This window comes from Macaca fascicularis, chromosome 14, assembly GCF_037993035.2.
Source record: "Macaca fascicularis isolate 582-1 chromosome 14, T2T-MFA8v1.1".
Taxonomy (NCBI): domain Eukaryota; kingdom Metazoa; phylum Chordata; class Mammalia; order Primates; family Cercopithecidae; genus Macaca; species Macaca fascicularis.
In genome coordinates this window covers 127,240,837-127,261,249 of record NC_088388.1, presented here as the reverse complement: position 1 = coordinate 127,261,249, position 20,413 = coordinate 127,240,837, and the positions used below count along the sequence as shown (strand labels likewise).

At 46.3% G+C, this 20,413-nt stretch overlaps 1 protein-coding gene and 1 long non-coding RNA gene across 11 annotated transcripts in view; one reads left to right on the top strand and one right to left on the bottom strand.

Annotated features, from left to right (window-relative positions):
* The window catches only part of FLI1 (Fli-1 proto-oncogene, ETS transcription factor), a 127,246-nt gene that overhangs the window by 69,220 nt on the left and 37,613 nt on the right, over positions 1–20,413 (bottom strand). The window lies entirely within an intron of this gene.
* LOC102133837 (uncharacterized) lies at positions 965–19,773 on the top strand. The gene is made up of 3 exons (XR_006692092.3): positions 965–1,102; positions 2,311–2,391; positions 19,634–19,773. It is a non-coding gene; the product is annotated as an uncharacterized lncRNA (long non-coding RNA).

The following is a 20,413-nucleotide window of genomic DNA, read 5'->3' as shown; positions in this document are numbered from 1 at the left end:
GTGGTTACCGTCTTGGAGAGGGTAGGCTGTGGACACTTGTGTTTGGTGACCAGACTATGTGCTCCTCAAAACATGCGAAGGTCACTCTGGATATTTCTTTAACATGTCTTGTCTCACAATGGTGCCCTAAAACAGATTTGTCCCACAAAAGAACGCTCATTCACTGATGTATTCATTCATTTAGCAAATATTTATTGCATATCTTCTATGTGCCAGGCACTGTGATAAAAGCCAGGAGTATGTCTATGGAAAAATGATGCCATCGTTTTAATGGTATTGTTAATGACTATGAGATTAGGAGAATTGTGGGACTTTTCCTCCATGGAACTGGCTAAGTCCCTGCAGTGAACTAAATAGGTGAAATGCAGATTATTCTGGGAATATGCATGGTAACCCTGGAAAAGTGAGTAGCTGCGGCAAACCTGCCGTGTAAACACAGGCTGTGCACACAGGTGGGGAAGTGACAACGGGAAAGGGGAGAAGAGTCTGAATTAAATATGGTGGGAACGATGGTATGTTTGAAGCTTAGATGAAATAGGAATAAAGTCCTCGAAAGCGTTCTAGAAAGCACATGGCATTTACAAATGGAAGCAGTGCACTGTCAACGTCACTGTGAGCTCCCGAGACAGTCCGGGCACAAGCTTCCCCAGCCACCCCCACGTAGCATCCCAGAAACCAACCAAGCAAAGGAGCCATTGCCTCAGGAGAAGGTGGCAGAACTTGAGGTAAAGAGGTGGTGCAATTGGCTACCAAGGAAGGGATTTCAGAGGACAGGAAAGCTGTGAACTGAGCAGGAATGGGGGGAGGAGGGGCAAAGGCATTAACACTTCATTGGCTCGGGGACTTTCTGGTCAGAGACAGCCAGTCAGGACCTCAGATGAGCATTTTATCCCCTCTTCTGCAGAGCACACAGCAAGAAGGAGAGGGGGACACGAAGGCTTGACTTTGGCACTTTCTCTATTGAGTCAAATGTTGTGGCTCTCACTGCAGGATCCTGAAACACCGCTTAGATCTGGAGTCCTCTGGAAGGGCGGAAGAAAGAGTCCACAATAAGATGCCCCTGCATCTGGACTGGCTGGAGGCTCTGGCCTGAAGAGTCACGGTAGGCAGAATGACTGTATCTTATTTTATTTATTTATTTATTTATTTATTTATTTATTTATTTATTTATTATTTTTGAGATGGAGTCTCGCTCTGCCACCCAGGCTGGAGTGCAGTGGCACGATCTCAGCTCAGTGCAACCCCTGCCTCCCGGGTTCAAGTGATTCTCCCGCCTCAGCCTCTCGAGTAGCTGGGATTACAGGCGCCCATGACCACGCCTGGTTAATTTTTGTATTTTAGTAGAGACAGGGTTTCGTTATGTTTGCCAGCCTGGTCTCCAACTCCTGATCTCAAGTGATCCACCCGCCTCAGCCTCCCAAAGTGCTGGGATTACAAGCATGAGCCACCGTGCCTGGCTGAGTGACTGTGTTTTAAACCAGAGCTTGCAGACTGTGGGCCCTTAGCCCCTTAACTCGTTGCCGTTGCCGGTGCTCCTTAAATGTCAGACCCAGCCTGGGGATGCTGGCTTGCCAGCGTGCCTGGGAGCTCTTCCCTCTTTCCCTTTGGGTTAACAACAATATTTGCATGAAAACAGGATCTCTGTGGCTGCACCTTCTCTCCTTCCTCATGTCTCCACCAGCCTTCCTTTCTGTTCACCTAGTCTCCATCCCCATCGGCACCAGGCTGAGGCCCAAACATCATCTAAGCAACCACCTACCACCCCAACTCTAACAAGTGGCCTCTGAGCTATAGGGGTGTACCACTCTGAAGGGAGGACCCTGTGATACTAATCTACTCCTAGTCTGACTGCCAACACTGTCTGATCTAAGTGAGGAAGAGCTCATCTAAAACATTACTCTCGTAACCCAAAGGGGTTACTGAACTGTAGTTTGGGTGGGGCTTCTCCCTCCCTCCCAGCACACTAACCCTCCTAATTATTTTTAATTTAAGCTAATATGAAAATATTTGCATTCTCTGAGCATGCAGAAAATTAACCAGGGCAAGTGGGGGAAGAAGTGGGGAGCTAAAAGTATATTGGAACCATGATTAGGCCAGCCTAGGAGAAACAAGGTTGACCATATTTATGGGGTCTTGTTTTTTGATGAGCCAACATTGTTTGAGGATTTCTCTGACTTAATTACAGGACTCTCATGGGTCACGACTTCTGTAAGCAACAAATGTTACTTTGAAAGGGAAGAAGTGAATAGATAGAAAAGGTTTTGTCTTTAGACGCCATTATTTGTCATGATAACAGATTTCCTCTTTCAGGCCCATGTAGGTCCCTGGAGAGCCTTATGGAGGGCACCGTTCAGGCTGGAGATGGTCTGATCTCTCTCTGTCCACATACATGTGCGTATACATTCCCAAATATTTATTTCACTGGTTAGCTTCTCTTCCAACTCCCACTACAGGCCTTAGGGTTTCTTGGGAGATTGCTTTCTGCACTTATGGGGCAGAGACGTGGGGTGGAAGTTGGTGACAAGGAGGCATCTATTCCCTACCAATATTAGGGCACATGAACCAAGGCCCATGTGTCCCTCACACATGGGGATGAGAGGCCCCGCCAGTGGCTCTGGCCAGGCTTGATGCGGCTCAGACGTGGCCCTTTACTCCCACAGCTAGAGGAAAATCCTGTCAAAATGGCTTAACGATCTTCTAATATTTCCATGCAATTAAGGCCACATCTGTCTCCCAGGCCCCCACACTCCTTTGCTGGTGCACAGACATGAACCAAACAGTCTGTCTTGTCGATCTGGAAGGTAACAAAGAGCTCCATTCATAACTGTAGGCACTTTCACCATTTTTTTTCAAAGTAAAATAGAGTTTTCACTTTGAGAATAACCTGTGTGGCAAGCAAGCGAAGGATTTTTCCCCCCTAATAAATCAAATTCAACAGCCTAATAAAATGCTGGCTCCCCCTGCCCCCACCACTGCCTCCCTCCCTCCCACCGTCCCACTCTCAGCCAACAATCCCTGGGAATGGAGAGTAGTGGGCAGACCCAAAGGAGGTAGGGAAGGTGAGCTGAGAGCAGATGAAGGGAATTAAAACGCCTTTTGAAGGCTCATGGGCTTGTTCGGCAGACTAAAGAGTGAGATCGGTGGGGAAGGGGGTTGAGGGGTGGAGGCAGCAGGAGCGTAAGCAGTGTGCCTTTCCCTTTCCCTCTCCACCTACTTTTTCAGCCATTCTGGGCTTGTTTTAAAACACTTCTTTTCTTCTCCTGCTCCCTCTACTCCACAGCTCATCCCCAAACCTTCAGTAAACCTGCTGCTTCCTTTTTTTTGCATGGGGAAGAGCAAGAGAACTATGCTCCTAAGGATGGAGCAAGTGCTCTTGGGCCCCACCTGCAGCTGAAGGCCCAGGGAGGAGTGTCTGCCTGCCTGTCTCCTCAGAGCAAGGCTGAGAGATCTCCCTCAGCCTTTGAAGCCTCCAGAGAGTGAGTTTGCAGGAGATAAGTGCTGATAAACATCGAGTTTGGTGCTTATCCGCAGCAAACACAATCTTTTGAGGTTCTCTCTGCACTCACAGGCCATAGAGACTCTAATCAGAAAACAGAAGGGAAAATGCAAAACCAAGCAGTATTTGCTGCTGATTTTTCTTCTTTTTTGTTTTGTTTCGGTTTACACACTGAAAAGCCCAACATAGATACTGTCATACAAGAGACTCCAGAGCAGAAATGTAGCCCTGGGTCTTTGCTTTGTTTGGCTTTTTTGGTTCTGACGTCAAGGGAAGATGTCTTCACAGAGCTGCACATGAAAAGGATGGGCCGGACACTGATAACGACGGCAATCTGCCTCCAGCATTCTTCTTTCCAAAGCGCTCTTAGTCATTGCATTATCTGGCCCTTATGGCAACTCTTTAAGGTAGGTAGGACAGATGGTTCACAGGTAAAGAAACGGCGCCTGAGCTAGGATATGGGATTTGTCCAATGTCACACAGCTTGAAGTGGGGTGCCAGGAGTAAAAGCCAGATCTTTCTGGCTGTAAAGCTGGGCTCTGTTCACTCTATATGATGCAGAGGCTCAGCAGCCGGAAGGTAACCAGGAATCGAAGTGGCCTTGAATGTGGGTGTCCCACCTGGAAGCATTTGGAGAGCTCGGGCGGTAGTGGATGAAGTCAGGTGGAGAGGGCTTTGGGCTTTGCATCATTTGAGTAATGAGAGAAAGGTGAGGCCTTGGTTGTCTTGTATTTTGAGGCATTGTTTTTATCTTATGTCTTACCTATGGGCTATTAGCAAAAAGCGGATGTGGAAGATGGAGTGTAGAGTAGAAAGAGCACTGAGTCAGAGGTCCAGCGTTCTGGTCTCTGCTCCACCCCTGTCCAGGTAGGGGGTCTTGAGTTTCAGTATTTTCTTCTATAAAATAAGGTGGATGGCACTTAAGTCAGGAGAGCAGGGCGACGTTAAGGGGAGCTTGGAGAATGTTTGCTCCCCTATACAGTCATTCTTCTAAAATTATACTGTAATAATGACAATATTAAGGTAAAACCTTGCCATGACTTGTTAAGGCTCAAACAGTGGTAGAACCTGGTGATGTTGATCCCTTCCAACTTCAAAACTCAATGACATTGATGTGGGAGTCTTGAATTTGGGGAACTGCTGATGGCCATTTAAGTCCATAGAGATAACAGGCTATTTCCACACGGGTTTTGATTAAGCAATCCTACTTCTGACTGCCAAGCAAGCCCTCAATGTTATGTATCATAAGCTCCGAGCATTCGTCTGCAGGTAGAGAGACAGTGAACCTTCCACAAGAACCTCACAACACAAGTAACTGGAACTCAGCCCAAAAGAATGTTTCCTAAGGCTAAAGGTGACATGATTCACATGAGCTATCTTAGGCACTTCAATAAGCCCTGGATGGCCATTTCTAGGATGGGAAGTGAGATTGTGGGGTATGCTGAGGCAAGAGGGCTTTTACTCGATCTCTATTTAAATTTTCTGCAGAATATATTCGTGCACTGTTTATTTTATTTAAAATCAATTTTAAAAGATAAAGGAAAATAGGAATGTCTTGTTCACAGATGAGTTCATGGTTTGGAGACAGGGCTGAACTACATTGTTGACAAAGATTCATTCAAGTTCTAGAACTCATAGACATTAGAGAGGAGGACCATGTTGCAGAGAGCTTGTGTTCTGGTGTGGTGGGGTTGTGGTGGGGGAGGCATGCTCCATATGTGTCTATCATTCAAGCCTTGTATATAAAATCCCTACTTTCTGCTTCAGCATTTGGCTTTTTCAGCTCCCAGCGAAGGAGACCTGACAATAGTGCGGTGAGGTGGTCAGGGAACGAACCCATTGTACAGATGAGGGAGCGGATGAGCTTGCACCCTGGCCTCCCCTTCCTCTGTCCTGCTCCCACTGAGCCTGTGCCATCCCTTCCATGTAGCTAGCTGGATTCAGCAAACTCAGTTTGAAAATGGACTTTCAGAAGTCCCTATCCACTTGAGTTAGATCTACTGCAGAAAACCGTCTCTTGGGCACTGAAAGATATCCATGTTATTTCACACAAATATATACATCTTTTTGAAAATGTTTGGTTGGGTTTGTGGCCGGAGGCTTGGCATGGTTGTTTGGTTGTTAGAATGTGCTTTCTTTGGGACGAATGCAAAGCAGGGGTTGTATTGGGATGCTGAGTCAGGCTCTGCCCTCAGTGACAAGGAGTCTTTGTCTTGTTCATGGTTCTCCCCACACACCTGCACACATATAGATACCCACAAAAGCGCATTTTGAAAACTAATAAAAATTGCCCTGAAAATATTTAACTTATGCAAATACTACTATAGCAGAAAGTACGCATATAGACAAAACAGCAATCTACCTTTTCTAGAATCTGAACAAAATTTTCTGTTGATTATATATACAGAATTTGCTGAACATTTGCCTTGGGAAACCAGTAAACAATGCAGTTATTGGTCCACTGTCAGCCTAGGCTTCTGCTTTGAGATGTTTTACCTACGGTGGAGATTGTCATCTGTACCTGGCATGTCTCTGGGTGTATCTAAAACAAGCATGTCTCAAGAAATCTTTCCAGTTCCTACATTCTCAACCAAAGTTTCTCAAGTGACAAACCAACTCAGGGTATGAAGCTACCAGTTAGAATTTCAAGTGTGACAAGCCTGCTACAAGAGTGTATCTTAACTCTAGGGTTTCAGAAGCCAGAGGGCTCATGCTACCGCCAAAAGCTGTGGCTTACCAACTCGTATCACCCCTTTCCTTGGAAGTTTCTTAAGATTCCAAAATGTAAGAATTATTACCAGGTGTTCTTTGGCTAGTGATGTCTGATTGCTCTGCATATATGAATGAATGTCTACAGCTCCTCAGAAAGGAAAGCAAAGAATAATGTTCTTATACTGGGCGGGGGTGGAGGGTGGGGACCTAGAGGGTGGCTGAGTGTTCAGCTCTAGTAGCTTGCATTTCCTGTTTAGTGGGCGTGAGGGGTTTACACAAGAAAGTCTCAATGTTATGCTGGATGGACAGCCTTATCCATCATGCCCAAGGAATCTCTGCCTAAAGGTGATCAATTTGGCTTCTGCATACCACAAGGAGGTTTCAGTGTTTAAGAACTTCGGGATCCACAATGTCTTAATTCTAGATACTTGTTTCAATTGTCTTGTCCTATTTGTTCAAAGTTCCCTTCAAAGTTGAACAATTTCTCAGGCCAGCTCATAGGACCCTTGAAGGAAAATTTGAAAAAATCTTATTTTTCTTAATACTATTTTCTGTTTGCAGGAATGATATGAATTTGCCAAGGGACTTGGCATCTAAAGGTTGGGGGAGGCTCAGGAAGCCCTAGGAAGTTCATAAGAACCTCACAACTTAGTTTCCAAATTCAGACTCCTGGTTCACTCAGCTACCTAGGCCGTCATGGGTCACATAGCTGTGATAAAGTTACCTTTCCTATCTTATCTAGACATCTGATAATATGGATAATGTGAGGATTATTTCTCCATCATCAAATTGATCTGTCAAGGAATTATACCAAACATACAGTTGCAAAGTTCTCCCAAACTGGCAATCAAATCTCTGAAAATTAAAACTAAATGGTGTATTAGGAAGTATACTTTGTTTTTAGATGCATCCAAACCTTAGAAATAAAAAGTCCACCTTAAATCCATCAATACAAATAAACGATAACCATGATTACTTCTATGTTATTATACAGGACTTTAAATATACACTGAGGTGCCAGAACAAAGTCCTGGGCTGGTTGAATTCTTATACTTACCTCCATTTCTGCCTCTCTCTCTTTTTAATGGAACTGGCAGAAGATGCATTTTCTAGACTTATTTCCCCTCATATTGTTGTTAAAAGTAATAATAATGACAAGTGAAATTTGTAGATTATTTTATAGTTTAAGACATTGATCATTTATAGTTAAGACATTGAGCCTTCCCACATCTATAATCTTATTTAATTACTTATTTAATTTTATAATCTATAATCTTATTTAATTAAGAAGGCAGGATTATTCCCCTCCCCCACTTTGCTGATGAAGAAACACAGGTTCTGAAGGCCAAGGACTACATTTGTGGTCACAAAGCGGGAAGGGGAAGAGTGTGAGCCCAACCCTCTGGACTCCTTTCCATGGGGCCCTTTCCACGACGCCGCACTTTCTCAGCTGCATTCTTTGCCCACAAACACTACAGCAATGAGTACATTTATTTTTCCATATCGATACTATTTTTCTTTCCCTTTTGATCTTGCCCCTTTGGTTAGATGGTAGGCAATTTTAGGGCAAGATCTTTATCTGTTCGTTACTTACTGTTTGAACTTGCAGTGGGCTCATTAGGGGTCCAGGGACATTTGCTGATTGACGGCATGCACTGGACATGAGCCTGCTGGCTTTGACATTTTAAAACTGCACACTTCCCTCAGTGACAGTATGCCCAAGCAACAGGCCTCCCTGACATTTTCTCAAAACCAGGAAATGAAACTGGCCACCAAGAGCAAGTGACCGCCAGCCAGGGCATTGGTGCAAACCAAGCAAAACACACCACAGTGCAGGCAGCGCGGGTCACAAGGATGAACGCGTTCGATCTGCAGTTATCTTTGAAGAAATGTAGCATGTTCCTTCCTCCCACCGTGGTTTCAGCCACAATCATCCTCCTCTTTTAAACTGGTTGAATTATGTTCCTATACAGTATTTGTACACAAAACCCAACCGTAGACATGCTTTTCCCTATGATCTTGGTCTCTGCACATGCACAAGAATAGCCTTCTTCCATCTGAGTACTAAGCCTGATCCTGCTTAGCTTCCAAGACCAGATGAGGCACGTTCAGAGCAGCGTGGCCATGGACAGCACAGCCTCCTCTAAACGTTTTGGCTGAACTGGAGGACAAAGCAGGGCTGTTTAATATGCAAAACACTTTTTTCTTGCGTTTTCCTTTCTATAGCTTCCCCTCTTTAACCACCCCTCTCCACCTTGCTTTTAACCAAGTCAAATCTTTGGCAAATGGTTTTGGGGATTTTTTTCAGCATGTGGTAGCAAAGGTATTTTCTGTCTGTGGCCTTGGAGCCCCTGGGTGCTCCGGGGAAGCTGCCATTGCACAGGTAGCAGTAATCTGAACCCCTGCAGCTCAGCAGCAAGCCGCGGTCATAATCATGTGCTCTGTCACTCCTCTCCTCACTGCACCGATTGCAGCCCAGATAGGAGGAGCATGTGGGAGCTGACTCCTCGCTAAGCAATGACTTGAGAGAGAGAGAGAAAGAGAAAGACAAGAACTTCTCTGCATATGAATGCATCAACATGTACCTCTCTGGGTACCTTTGTTCCATGTGAAAGGAAGGGAGGCAGCCAAAGTAACCCTTGGCTAATTAGACAAAGGCAGACGGGCACAACAGAGAAAACTTCTGCTGGATCCAGTATCTGCACAGCTTCAGGGACTTTCAGCGCACAGCATCTTACATCACACATGCATAACGTTCCTGCCAACTGAGTCCAAATGGCAAATGTGGTCTTTGTAGCTTGACCTGTGACACCCAACAAATTCTAGACCATGGTTGGATTTGCTGTGACTCACTTTGCATATTTCCATTATTTTTATCTACTCTGGCCCACTAACTTGACCATGTTCACTCAGCATCAGCCAGGTTCTAAAGAGTGAGGGGAAGCCGAGAAAGCTTGAATGGCGGAAGTGTGTAGAGCTACTGAGATGCTTCTGGGACACTAGCAGGACACTGATCCCACTAGTTTTTTTCATAGTATGGATCCTGGACTTGCTGCCTCAAAATCACTTGAAGTGCTGTTAAAAATGAAGATTCCCGGGACCATTCCAGATCCAATGAATTAGAATCTCTGTAGCTGGAACCGAGGAATCAGCATTCTATACACTCCCCAAGGGAATTTTGTGCAGATGTAAGCTTCAGAGCCACTGAGTTAGGTACTCAGTGAAAACAAAATCTCTTGCCATCAAATTTGATTGGAAAATGCTGCAGACTGCATTGTGCCACACTTTCCCTTGGAGCTTCAGGATCTCCATTAGCATACTCAGGGCTCTGATAAGTCCTGATGCAAAGAGACTTGTTTAAGTTCCTTTTAATTTCCCACACTCATTTGAACACAGAATCCTGTTTTGAGAAAGCAGCTTTGAGCATCCCTTGGACACATTTGAGAAGTAATGAGATGCTTTAGTAAGAGCCACTATTGCAAGTCGCTGAAGGACTCTGCTTCTCTAGATCTGATTTTTCCTCTCTTCCTCCGCCACAAACCTCCCAAACAATTGTAAAAAGGAAGTGTGCTTCTCTGGGCAAAACAAGGGCATGCCAAGCCCAAGAGATCATTTATTTTTTTCTTTCTTTTTTGGTAACTAGTTGATTTTTAGAATCATAACTTGCTTTGGTTATGTGTTGGAAGCAACGAAGCATATTCCTCCTGTCTTAATCATTTTTGTGTAAATGTCATGTAAAAAACTGGGGCTTTCCTTGACTTCTCCAATCCCAGGCTTGTATCTATCCAGCCTTAACGTCTTTCTCAGAACACTCTAGTTTTTCTTCATAATACGTACTACATTTATAATTAGATATTCACCTATGCAAAAGTGTGATTCCTGTTGCTCTCCTGTTGGACTACACTCAATGGAGGCAGGGTCTTCATCTGTTTTGTTCGCCTGTGTACCCAAGGACTTAGCACAATGCCTGGCAGAGAGTATGCACTCCAAAACTATTTGTCACATGAAAGACTTTCCAAGTTTTTATTTTGCAGCCCGTATAGAACATGACAGTCAAAATTACATAGACTCACATTGGTTCTGTCTGCCCATCAGAATTTCCTGAAAAGCTTTTTTAACATGCATGGTTCTACCTTAGATATCCCAGACGAGAAACGGGGAAGAGAGCTGGAGAATAATCTGGTAGTGATTGGCTGAATGGATGGAGAAAGAAGGGAACCAGTGGAATTTTTTTCTTGTCTCTTCTCCTGCTATAGGTTTTTAGACAAGGCTCGGCACATTTTGGTGCCTTAATTTATTTCACTGTTTAGTAAAGCTGGAGTCACATTTGCCACTCATCTCTTGAAAATTGCATGAGATGTCTAGTTAAGCAATTTTCTCTTCTTTTCTTTTCTTTTCCTTTCTTTCTTTCTTTCTTTCTTTCTTTCTTTCTTTCTTTCTTTCTTTCTTTCTTTCTTTCTTTCTTTCTTTCTTTTGAGATGGAGTCTTGCTTTATCCACCAGGCTGGAGCACAATGGCACACTCTCAGCTCACCGCAACATCCGCCCCCCAGTTTGAAGCGATTCTCCTGCCTCAGCCTCCCAAGTATCTGGGATTACAGGCATGTGCCACCACGCTCAGTTAATTTTTGTATTTTTATTAGAGATGAGGTTTTGCCATGTTGCCCAGGCTGATCTCGAACTTCTGACCTCAAGTGATTTGCCCGCCTCTGCCTCCCAAAGTGCTGGGATTATAGGCATGAGCCACTGCGCCCAATCTACTTAAGCATTTTGAAATCTTAAAATAAGAGACAGTTTTGAGGTCAAATCATGACGACTATTTCTAGCATGATGGCTTTTCTGCACGTGGCTGTGAACTTTGGGTTTTGCCAAATGATTTTTTATGCAGTTCACTCAGGAAGGTGTTTTGCTGTTGTTGTTGTTGTTGTTTTTGTTTGCTTTTTGTTTTTTTGTTTTTTGCTGACACGGCCCCTTTAACAGAAAAAAAAAAAAAAAAAAAAAGGGCTGCTCTGCTCAATTTGTTAACCACCCTTTCATACTTGACCTCTTATTTTGTGGTGCAAAAGTTACACAAGCAGACCGTTAGACAAGCACACTGGCTCGCTGGTGTGTTTTGCACCATCTGTCTGCAGCCAGGCAACCTGTGCTCAGAAAAGATGACAGCAAACTCACCAACCCCCACATTTAGGTTCCTAAGGGCTCCCTGCCCCTGAGCAGTGCTGGGGTTCGTCCAGCCCAGGTCATAAGCAGCACAGGAAGCAGAGGGCATGGCTAATGTACATGTCACCATGTGGCTTATGGTCACAGCCTCACCCTACCTTCAAACCTGTGCAAGCTGCAACAGCAACAGGAAACGGCCAAGCGTCTATATATAGCCACATTGAACTTATCCAAAGGTGCTGTTTTGCACAGATTATTATGAACTTTTTCACTGAGAGAGGACGTGATGGCATGTGCCTTTTCCTCAGGACCTCCCGAGGCACTTGTAAAATTAACCATTCCACCTGAGAAGGAAGAAGGATGTTACACCTTTTGGTTTCTTCATTTTCAAGGCAAACAGACTGGTGCCTTTTCTTTTGCAAAAGATTTCCAGACACATTCAGTGAAGGCTAAAAAAGGATGGGAAATGGCAATGGAAACATAGAGGATTTCTGTGAGTCTCTAAATACAGCCCATCTGGGAAAACCATTCATTCCATAGATTGAGTTTCCCCTGAACATCATTGATTAGTGTTTGCTTCTCCCTAATACATTTCCCTGGCAAATAAATAAATACATCCCTTCACGGTGTATCCATCACACAGCCCTTGGTGTAGCTCCCCTAAGATCCCAAGAGGCAGAGACAAAAGGAGTGGGTGTCAGGGCTTGAAGGGCCCAGCACCACAGATCACCTTTGTTCTCAAAGGGAAGCCTTCAAAAAGAAGTGAAAACATGTCTCTGTTCCAGAGCACTTCTTTACTGCTTTGGAAGCGACCTTCTGGGCCTGCCAGTGGATTTATCAGCATTCTAGAACAGAATGTATATTCTTGATACTGGGCCTGACTTAAGTGACAGCGATTTGCTCCATATCCAGCTCTTTCCCCTATTGAGTAAGCACGGAAATGAATAGGATGAGCAGCACAGCTACTGAGATGCTGGCCCACAAAGGTGAGTGTAAACACGTGGTCTACACACGCAGGCTGGGTGGCCTTGGCCAATTAGGAAACCTCTTTGAGATTCCAGTTTTCTTCTGTATGATAGGGTTGTGAGGATGGAATGAGAGAGTATAAGTAAAGTTTTTAACACAGTACACACTTAACAAATGCACAATACAAGGTAGGCGTAGTCAAAGTGGTAATAATATACGAATCAGAGGAGGACTTGAGAGGAGAAAGAATCCAGACTTCAAGATTTTTGACTTTTCTGTTTCCTGAAACTTCCCGTGCTAACTCAGCTGGCTGGCTCTGGCAACGTGAATGAACTTTGTATTCTGATATTAGAAATGGTTCAAGGTCAAGTGCCAGGTGAACATAGTTTCTTCAGAGCACTCCCTAACACAGTGTCACTTAATCAACTGGTGGCTAAAATTTGCAGTTCTTCTATTCTGAAAAGGCATTAAAGTTATAGAATGCATTTTGAAAAAGTAAGCATCTCTTTAGCAAAAACCATTCTGGAGAACAAGGCCAAGATGTTTCCCATCTCCACAGTTCCACCAGCCAGTACCCGGGACACGCTCTTCCCGCCTGGTTCCCAAGAACCGGGCTCTTGGAATGGGGAAGCAGAGGTGAATGATCTGGCTGCCATCCTTTTAAAAAAGGTGACAGGTATGTGCATTCATTTAGTGTACATGACGCCTGGTACGAGGACACCAAAAGGAGCAAAAGGGGGCCTCAGTTGTCCTGAGTCCTGAGTTCATTCTGGAGCCCGCTTGCTGCACTCATATTTCCCATGGGCAGCGCCATGTGCCTCACAGGCCTCCACTCTGATCCTTTTCTTGTCCCACCTCTTCAAATGCACAGCATCGCCAACCATTGTTCAGTCTCGTCACTGAAAGCTGAGCACACAGTGGCAGAGGCCAAAGCCTGTGGCTGTGTGTGCCTGAGATTAAGACTTTTATCTGATCTTTGACAACTTGCAGAGGAAATCCTGTTCCAAAACTCAGAGCTCTGAGAGAAGGGTTGCCAGCAGTTCTTCCCTCCCACCTGTGAGATAAATCAGGGCACCTGAAATGCGAACCTGGGCTCATGGTTGAGAAATACAATAAGCTCACCTGCTCTCACTCCATTCATCTCTCCCCCTACCTTTTTTCTTTGAACCACGGAGCATGACGAAGTCCCTGGGCAGAGCCGGGCTGGGAGTCCTTTGTATTGCCCTCGTACACACCCAGTTACAAAGTGGAGGTGCCCAGTGGAAGACTCCCTGCCGCTGAAACTCAAATGACTGTCCTGGCTTTCGGATTCATGCAGGAACTCAGCCAGCTCTTTCTAAACCGAGGCAGACACGGGCAGCTGTGTCACCTCTGTGTAGACCCAAAGTGGTTCTCAACTCCTTGAGTCGAAGAACATCAGGCAGAAGGGTGTGTCTCTGGTGGTTGGAGTAGAGGTTGCAGAAAGTTGTAGGTTCCTCTCATTTCCTTCACCCCACCCTTGGCTAGGGGACTAATTGAATGTGGTTAGTTCTAGATGGTTCATCACAGCCCTGGACTTGACGTAGCCAAGGCAGGTTTACCTGATATTCAGGTACAGCTGGGATGCCCACCAGGGCAAATGGGGAGTGCAGATGAGAATTTCTGTTCGTAAAGGGAAGAATCCCAATACAGAATGCACTGGAACGTTTGCCTTGACTCTGCTCCTTGGATGGCTTCCCTTACTGCAAAACAGGAGTGGCTCTGGTCCCAAGGATGCTCAGGCGTACTGGGTGCCCGAGGGAAATGGGCAAGAAAGAGAAGGCAGAGAACCTGCCTGAGGGAGCTTTTACTCACAGGGGCCACTGCAATTATGGAAGAAATGTTGTTCAAAAAGTGTCCAAGCATCAACACACAGGTGCACCACCAGCAGCAGGCCAGAGAGGGTGGTCCAGCTCCAGAGGCGACACAGCTAAGAGGTGCAGCCTCTGCCGCAGCACCCTCATTGTGCAACAAAGGGACACACGGGTGATTACTACGCACTTTTTGGCTCTAGCGTCCCATGGTTCTGTGACAGCCTCTGCCAGATAATTCATTAAGGATGAAGCCAGACTCTTCCTGCTGCCTCCCAGAGGGAATCCGGAAGTGCACTGTCTATGCCAAGGCATGCCCATGTCCTGGCCGCTCCACCCGCGTGGTGAGCTGGATGGAGACAGCGTTAGTCCCCGGCCTGTCGCACTGTCAGACTCCGCAGCATTTGGGGCTGCACCTTGCGGTTCCTCTTCAAGCAGAGCTGCTCTGCTGAAGGCCCAAGACAGAGGGCCATATTTTGTGTTTTGTTTTGTTTCAGCTTGTGAGGAAAATGAACTTGCTAGTCAATATGGAACTGGCCTGAGGGGAAGTGGGTCAGGGAGGGAAGCTTTACTTCTGGCCGGTGTGGGACAGAGAAGAGAGCAGGAATGCCTGATCTTCTGTCCCGTTCAACTCCTTACCTCTCCACTTAGACAGAGCTAGGCCAGACATAGAGGACGGGTGCCTCTTTTGCTCTGAGATGGGCTGTGGCTGTGGGACAGGGTGGCTGGATGCAGCGGTGTGCTGGAACTGGCTCGTGAGGTTCCTGAGAGACAGTTGCGTGCATGTCTTCCCAACTGCATGCCCAGTGGGAGCTTGAGGCTGGGCACCGTGAAATCGGTGCAAATTACACAAACCTGGAGAGCCAGTTGTTAAGTGTTTATGAGCACATGTGACTGAATGTACCTGCTTCTCAATCAGATGGGACTCAAATCTATGTACCAAGGTCTTGGGCTGCAGCAAGTCAGCCTTTGAAGCTGATACATCAACCCTTTCCACAACCATTACTCTAGACCTGGCTCTTGGGCTCTGTCCAGGTCCTGGCCGCCTGCATCTCATGGAAAGGTTGAAACAGGACCTGACTTGCTGAGATCAGCATCTAGACCACCCAACTCCTCACATGCTTCCTCTTGAGGACTTAAAGTGGCTTGCTGTGGCTGCCTTTCTAATCCATCAGCTATAAAGTATATACATAATACTAGCCATTATTGATTTAGGAGCTACTGTTTGCCAAGTACGGAACTAAGGACTTTGCGTAAGTTATCTCATTTCATTCTCACCATAGCCTTATGAAATAATTTCCTCATTTTATAGCTCAGGAAGGTGAGGCTTGGGAGGTTACCCAGCTTATAAGTGGCAGAGCTAAGATCTGAACTCAGATCTGATTCCAGAGTGTGCTCCTTCCAAAATCTACATTCTATCAACTACAGACATGCCAATTATTAGTACAGAAGAGGATTCTCCCTCTTTGAAAATATATCCAAATATTAACTCCAGACAGGACCTTCGAGAGTGGCACAGCTCCCAGGGCCACCATGCAATCAGTAGTGCCCTTCCCAAAGACACAGCACCCTCCCCTGCGAACACACTTCCTCTTCCCCCCTCTGCCCCAGCCGTTGTCCCTCCCCTCCTTCAAACTCTACTCAGAACTTAACTTCCTCCTTGAAGCATTCTGTCATTAACCCCATTCAGTTTTGATCACTTCACTAACTTTGCTTCTCCTCAAATACTTATAATGTTCACACTAGATTTCTGCTGCCCTGTTTTTACAACCGTGTCCTCTGGCTGTCCTTCATTAAGCTGCACCTATGGGCAAAGCACCCTAAGACGCTTGTCCCACTGTGGCCTCTGGGGCTTGGCCTCCTCTGTCTCTGTCTGTGGGCCTGTGGATAACCTGCCCTTCCTATCTAAAAAAGGGTACTGCCCAACTCTCTAGCCAAGTGACTCAAGGATCCACTTTGTTCCGGCCAAAGAGGCCATTGGTGTGGAGCTTAGGCAGGGTAGGGGTGGCAGGAGAAATAGCCAGGCCGGTTAGTGTTCCTCCAAGAACTCTCCTTCTCCAGCCTTCAGCTTTGATGACACCTCTGAGGATTTCCTCTGTCAAGTCTTGGGGCCAGGCAGGGACCTCATTCTCTGCAAGTGGGTCTTCCCTTGGGCTTCCCGGTTGTACCCCCAGCCCCCTGTGCCCCTGGATTGAGTTGTAGGTTGAAACTAGCCATGGAGTAGGAGTCTGGGGCTGGGTTGGGGCAGCATCTTAATGTGTAATCTGGAGTGTTCTGAAAGGTGAGCCTACACAGGGGAGCATGGGTGGGTGTCAGCTGGGGAGGAGGGCAGGGAGGCTGAGCTGGGGGTTGGGGGAGATTTATGCCTGCCAGTCATGCTTCAGAAGCTTCTGAGTGGATGGAGAAGGGAGACCGGACCTCGAGTGTTCTGGAAGAAGACTCCAGTAATGTGATAGTAGCAGCTGGTCTGATTTGCATCTGGGAAGCTGAATTGTTCAGAGAGCTCAGCTGAAGCAGGGAGCCATTCCGGAGAGGCCTCCCCTGGCCAGCCAGGATTTGGACTCCTCAGTCCCCTCTGGCTTCTCTTCTGCCTTGTCCTTGTCCCCTACTCTCCCCATGCCCAGGACACATTTGAATTCCTCCTCACTGTTAAGAGCCAGCTGTGATCTCACACTGCCTGCTTCTGTCCTGAACGTTAACAGGCTTTTTCTCCTGCACGGACTGCCACTTTTAGACTGGCACACAGTTTTCACAAGACAGGGTTTTGTGGTTTGGGTTTTTTTTCCCTTCATAAGTTTGCAGCTGCTAGTTTTGAAACCACCAGCCCTGAGGCAACTCAGACACACACACAAACACACACGCACACACACACACACACATACAGAGACACACACAGAGAGAGAGAATGAAAGAGAGGGATGATGAGATGTCATTTTAGAAATCATTTATTACATTCCAAATGTCCTTGCTTACAGTCAGGCTTCTGTTGGTGAAAGACGCCTAGACACACTTAAGGGTTTGTGGGCATTTGTGGGCATTTGGGCGTCAGGGTAGTTCTCATGAAGTGTGTCTCCCATGCTGGGTCCCTGGCTGTCTGAGGCTGACAGGTGAGTGGTGAGGGCCCAGAACTTTTGATTATGATCTGACATGGACCGGCCAGCCACCTATGTCCCGCTTGAATGTGTGTGCATGTGGATGCACCAACGTGTGTAGGTTGGAGGCAGGGGAAAGGGGAGGAAGCGGGAGATATAGGAAGACCCTGATTGAGTTTCTGAGAATTATGCAGGAATCACATTCAGGCCTACCTAATGGATCCCTTTGCCTATGCAGCCATATATCTTTAGCTGAACACAGACTTGAGGCTAGAAGAGCCCAAAATAAACTGAAATCAGAACAAACTACTCATCTTCAGCTCTCCCCTCACCCTCACACATCCACTAGCACTTGTGGTGGTCAATTATAGTTTTTATCTAAACCAAGAGAACACCTAGAGTCTCAGCCTAGCGTCCTCCCCCTGGACAGAGCATGGGGGGCCCTCAAGAGGCCACGCTGTCAGCCCTATTCTGGGTGACTTTTATGCCGTCTCTTTGCTGGCATTCTTACTGAACCCCATCATTCTCTGCAGGCTTAATCAAACACTTTTTGCCTGTGGGAGGAGAGAGAATCATCGTGATATTACCAAGGAAGGGAAATGAGGAACGCCTAGGCCTCCTAAATATGGCCTGCTTTGACCTGAGAGTGCGGAAACAAATCTGGGACTTTGGGAATCTCTACCTCCATAAACCTTCGTGCCTCTCCTAGAACCGTGCACCCATTTTGATTCCATGTCAAGACGATGTGTGCTCTTGTTTCTCCTCACCCTTTCTCCCCACTCATTCCTTACCAAACTTATTTGGGGTCCCATGAGGCTCAGGCAGCGTAAGCAGGAGAGCTTGGGATAGATTTTTCTTTGTATCATCCATAATCAGTGAGTATTCTGCATATGGCAGGCACTCTGTAAGTGCTTATTTAACTGAATTGAACAAAATGTTAGTTATCACACCCTCTTCTGGAAACCTGCACTGATTTTCCTGTCATTGACAACAGAAAACCCAAATTCCCTATAGCCTGGCACAATAGGCTTTCCGGGGTCAGGGCTCACCCGCATCCTGCCTCCTCACCTGCTGCCCCATATCCGTGGCACTCTCACTGGCCTGGCACCATCCCATGTTCACACCCTTTCCGTGCTGGTCCCTGTCCCTGGAATCCCCTTTCTGGTAAATTCTGAGTCATGTTCAAAATCAACTCCAGGCCAGGCACGGTGGCTCCCACCTGTAGTCCCAGCACTTTGGGAGGCCAAGGCGGGCGGATCACCTGAGGTCAGGAGTTCGAGACCAGCCTGCCCAACTAAAAATACAAACAACTTAGCCCAGTGTGGTGGTGGGCACCTGTAATCCCAGCTACTCAGGAGGCTGAGGCAGGAGAATTGCTTGAACTTGGGAGGCGGAGGTTACAGTGAGCCAAGATCACGCCACTACACTCCAACCTGAGCGACAAGAGTGAAACTCCATCTCAAAAAATAATAATAATAAATAAATAGACTCCATTGTTCCTCCTCTATAAATCTGTTCCTGACTCTTGGGTCTTTCCAGTAGAGTTGGTTGCTCCTGCCGTTGGGTTTTTGTGATGTTTTGCACCTAGCACCATGAAAGCACTTGTTTTTAGTGTGAGCGTTCATTTACACCTCTTTCCTTCAGAAGATCTTAAATTCATCAAAGACAGGGATCATGTCTTATGCATAATTGCATTCTCAGTTTTGCACACTGCCTAGAATAGTAGGTATTCAATAAAGGATGATTACAGTAATGAAAGAACAAATGGATTCCATTGATCTACTTCTGGAATCTCAAGCAGGGTTTTCCCATACCTATCCTCCTTCTTCCCCTTTCTTTCCCATACATCACTACCTCATGGAGCTCAGCACATATATGGCGCCAGGACTGCATCTCTTTTGTTTCATTTTCTGGAATGTCTCCATTCTTTGGCACAAATTTCCTAAGATTACCCATAGCGTTCCTGCTCACCATGCTTCTTGGGTTTCTGATGTTTGCAAAAACATTGACTCATCACCTGGAGATGTAGACACCCATGGAGATGGGCCTTCCTGCACCACAAAGTACCTCCTCCATGAAGCCCTCCTACATGAGTCCAAGCCCACAGGGAGCTTCCATCCCGCCTACACTGCCTGAGCCCCCACTTGCTCCTCTCTTCTCTTTAATTGTACCATGGTGCCAACTGTCATGTTGTTATGGAGTGAGTGTTTGTGTCCCTCCCCAGACTCATACATTAAATCCTAGTGGACAATGTGATGGTATAGGAGGTGGGATCTTCAGGGGGTGATTTGATCATGGAGGCGGAGCCTTCAGAGTGGGATTAGTACCCTTAATAAAAGGGACCCAAGAGAGCTAGCTTGTCCTGTTTCTACCACACAGATACATAGTGAGGAGTCGGCAGTCTGCACCCTGGAAGACAGCCCTCACTAGAACCCGATCATGCTGGCACTCTGATCTCAGACTCCTGGCCTCCAGAACGGTGAGAGATAAACATTCACTGTTGATAAGCCACCCACGTATGGGACTCCATTACAGCAGCCTGAACAGCTTGGACACGGGTATTTTTCCTCCCGATTGTTTGGATTCTCCCCCACCCCGCGGTGCCCAGTGCTTGATAGGGGAACGACTGCACGAGGTGTTTCCTCATGGCCTTTCTGCACACTGGCCTCCGTCCCTCATTCCCCAGGCTCTGCACTTTCCCAAGGGGACTTTACCTCATCTGAGTAGCTCCTGATCTAGCGATATTAATCAGCCACATCTCAAGGACTGTCATTTTTGTTATAGAATACATCTTTGATAATGTATACATTTTTGGAAGTTTTTTTTTAATATTATGAGATTTTTATTGCAAGTAAGGTTCAAATATATTTTCTTTTTTTCTCTCTGTTGCTCTCTCTTTTTTTTTAACTATACTTTAAGTTTTAGGGTACCTGTGGAAGTCACACAAATCTCTTGGTTCAAATATAGGTTAAAAATGGTAAGATTCTCCCCAGCAGACGAAGCTGCATTGCCTGGAGTCTGAGCAGGCAAATCCTGCAGTGTTTGCTGGCACTCTGGGTGGTGGGCACAGCAGGAATGGCATTATGAGGACCACCTCTGGCTAAGCAGCCAAGGTGTCCATAATCACCAAACTGGCATCTCCGGGCTGCTCTGCTCCTT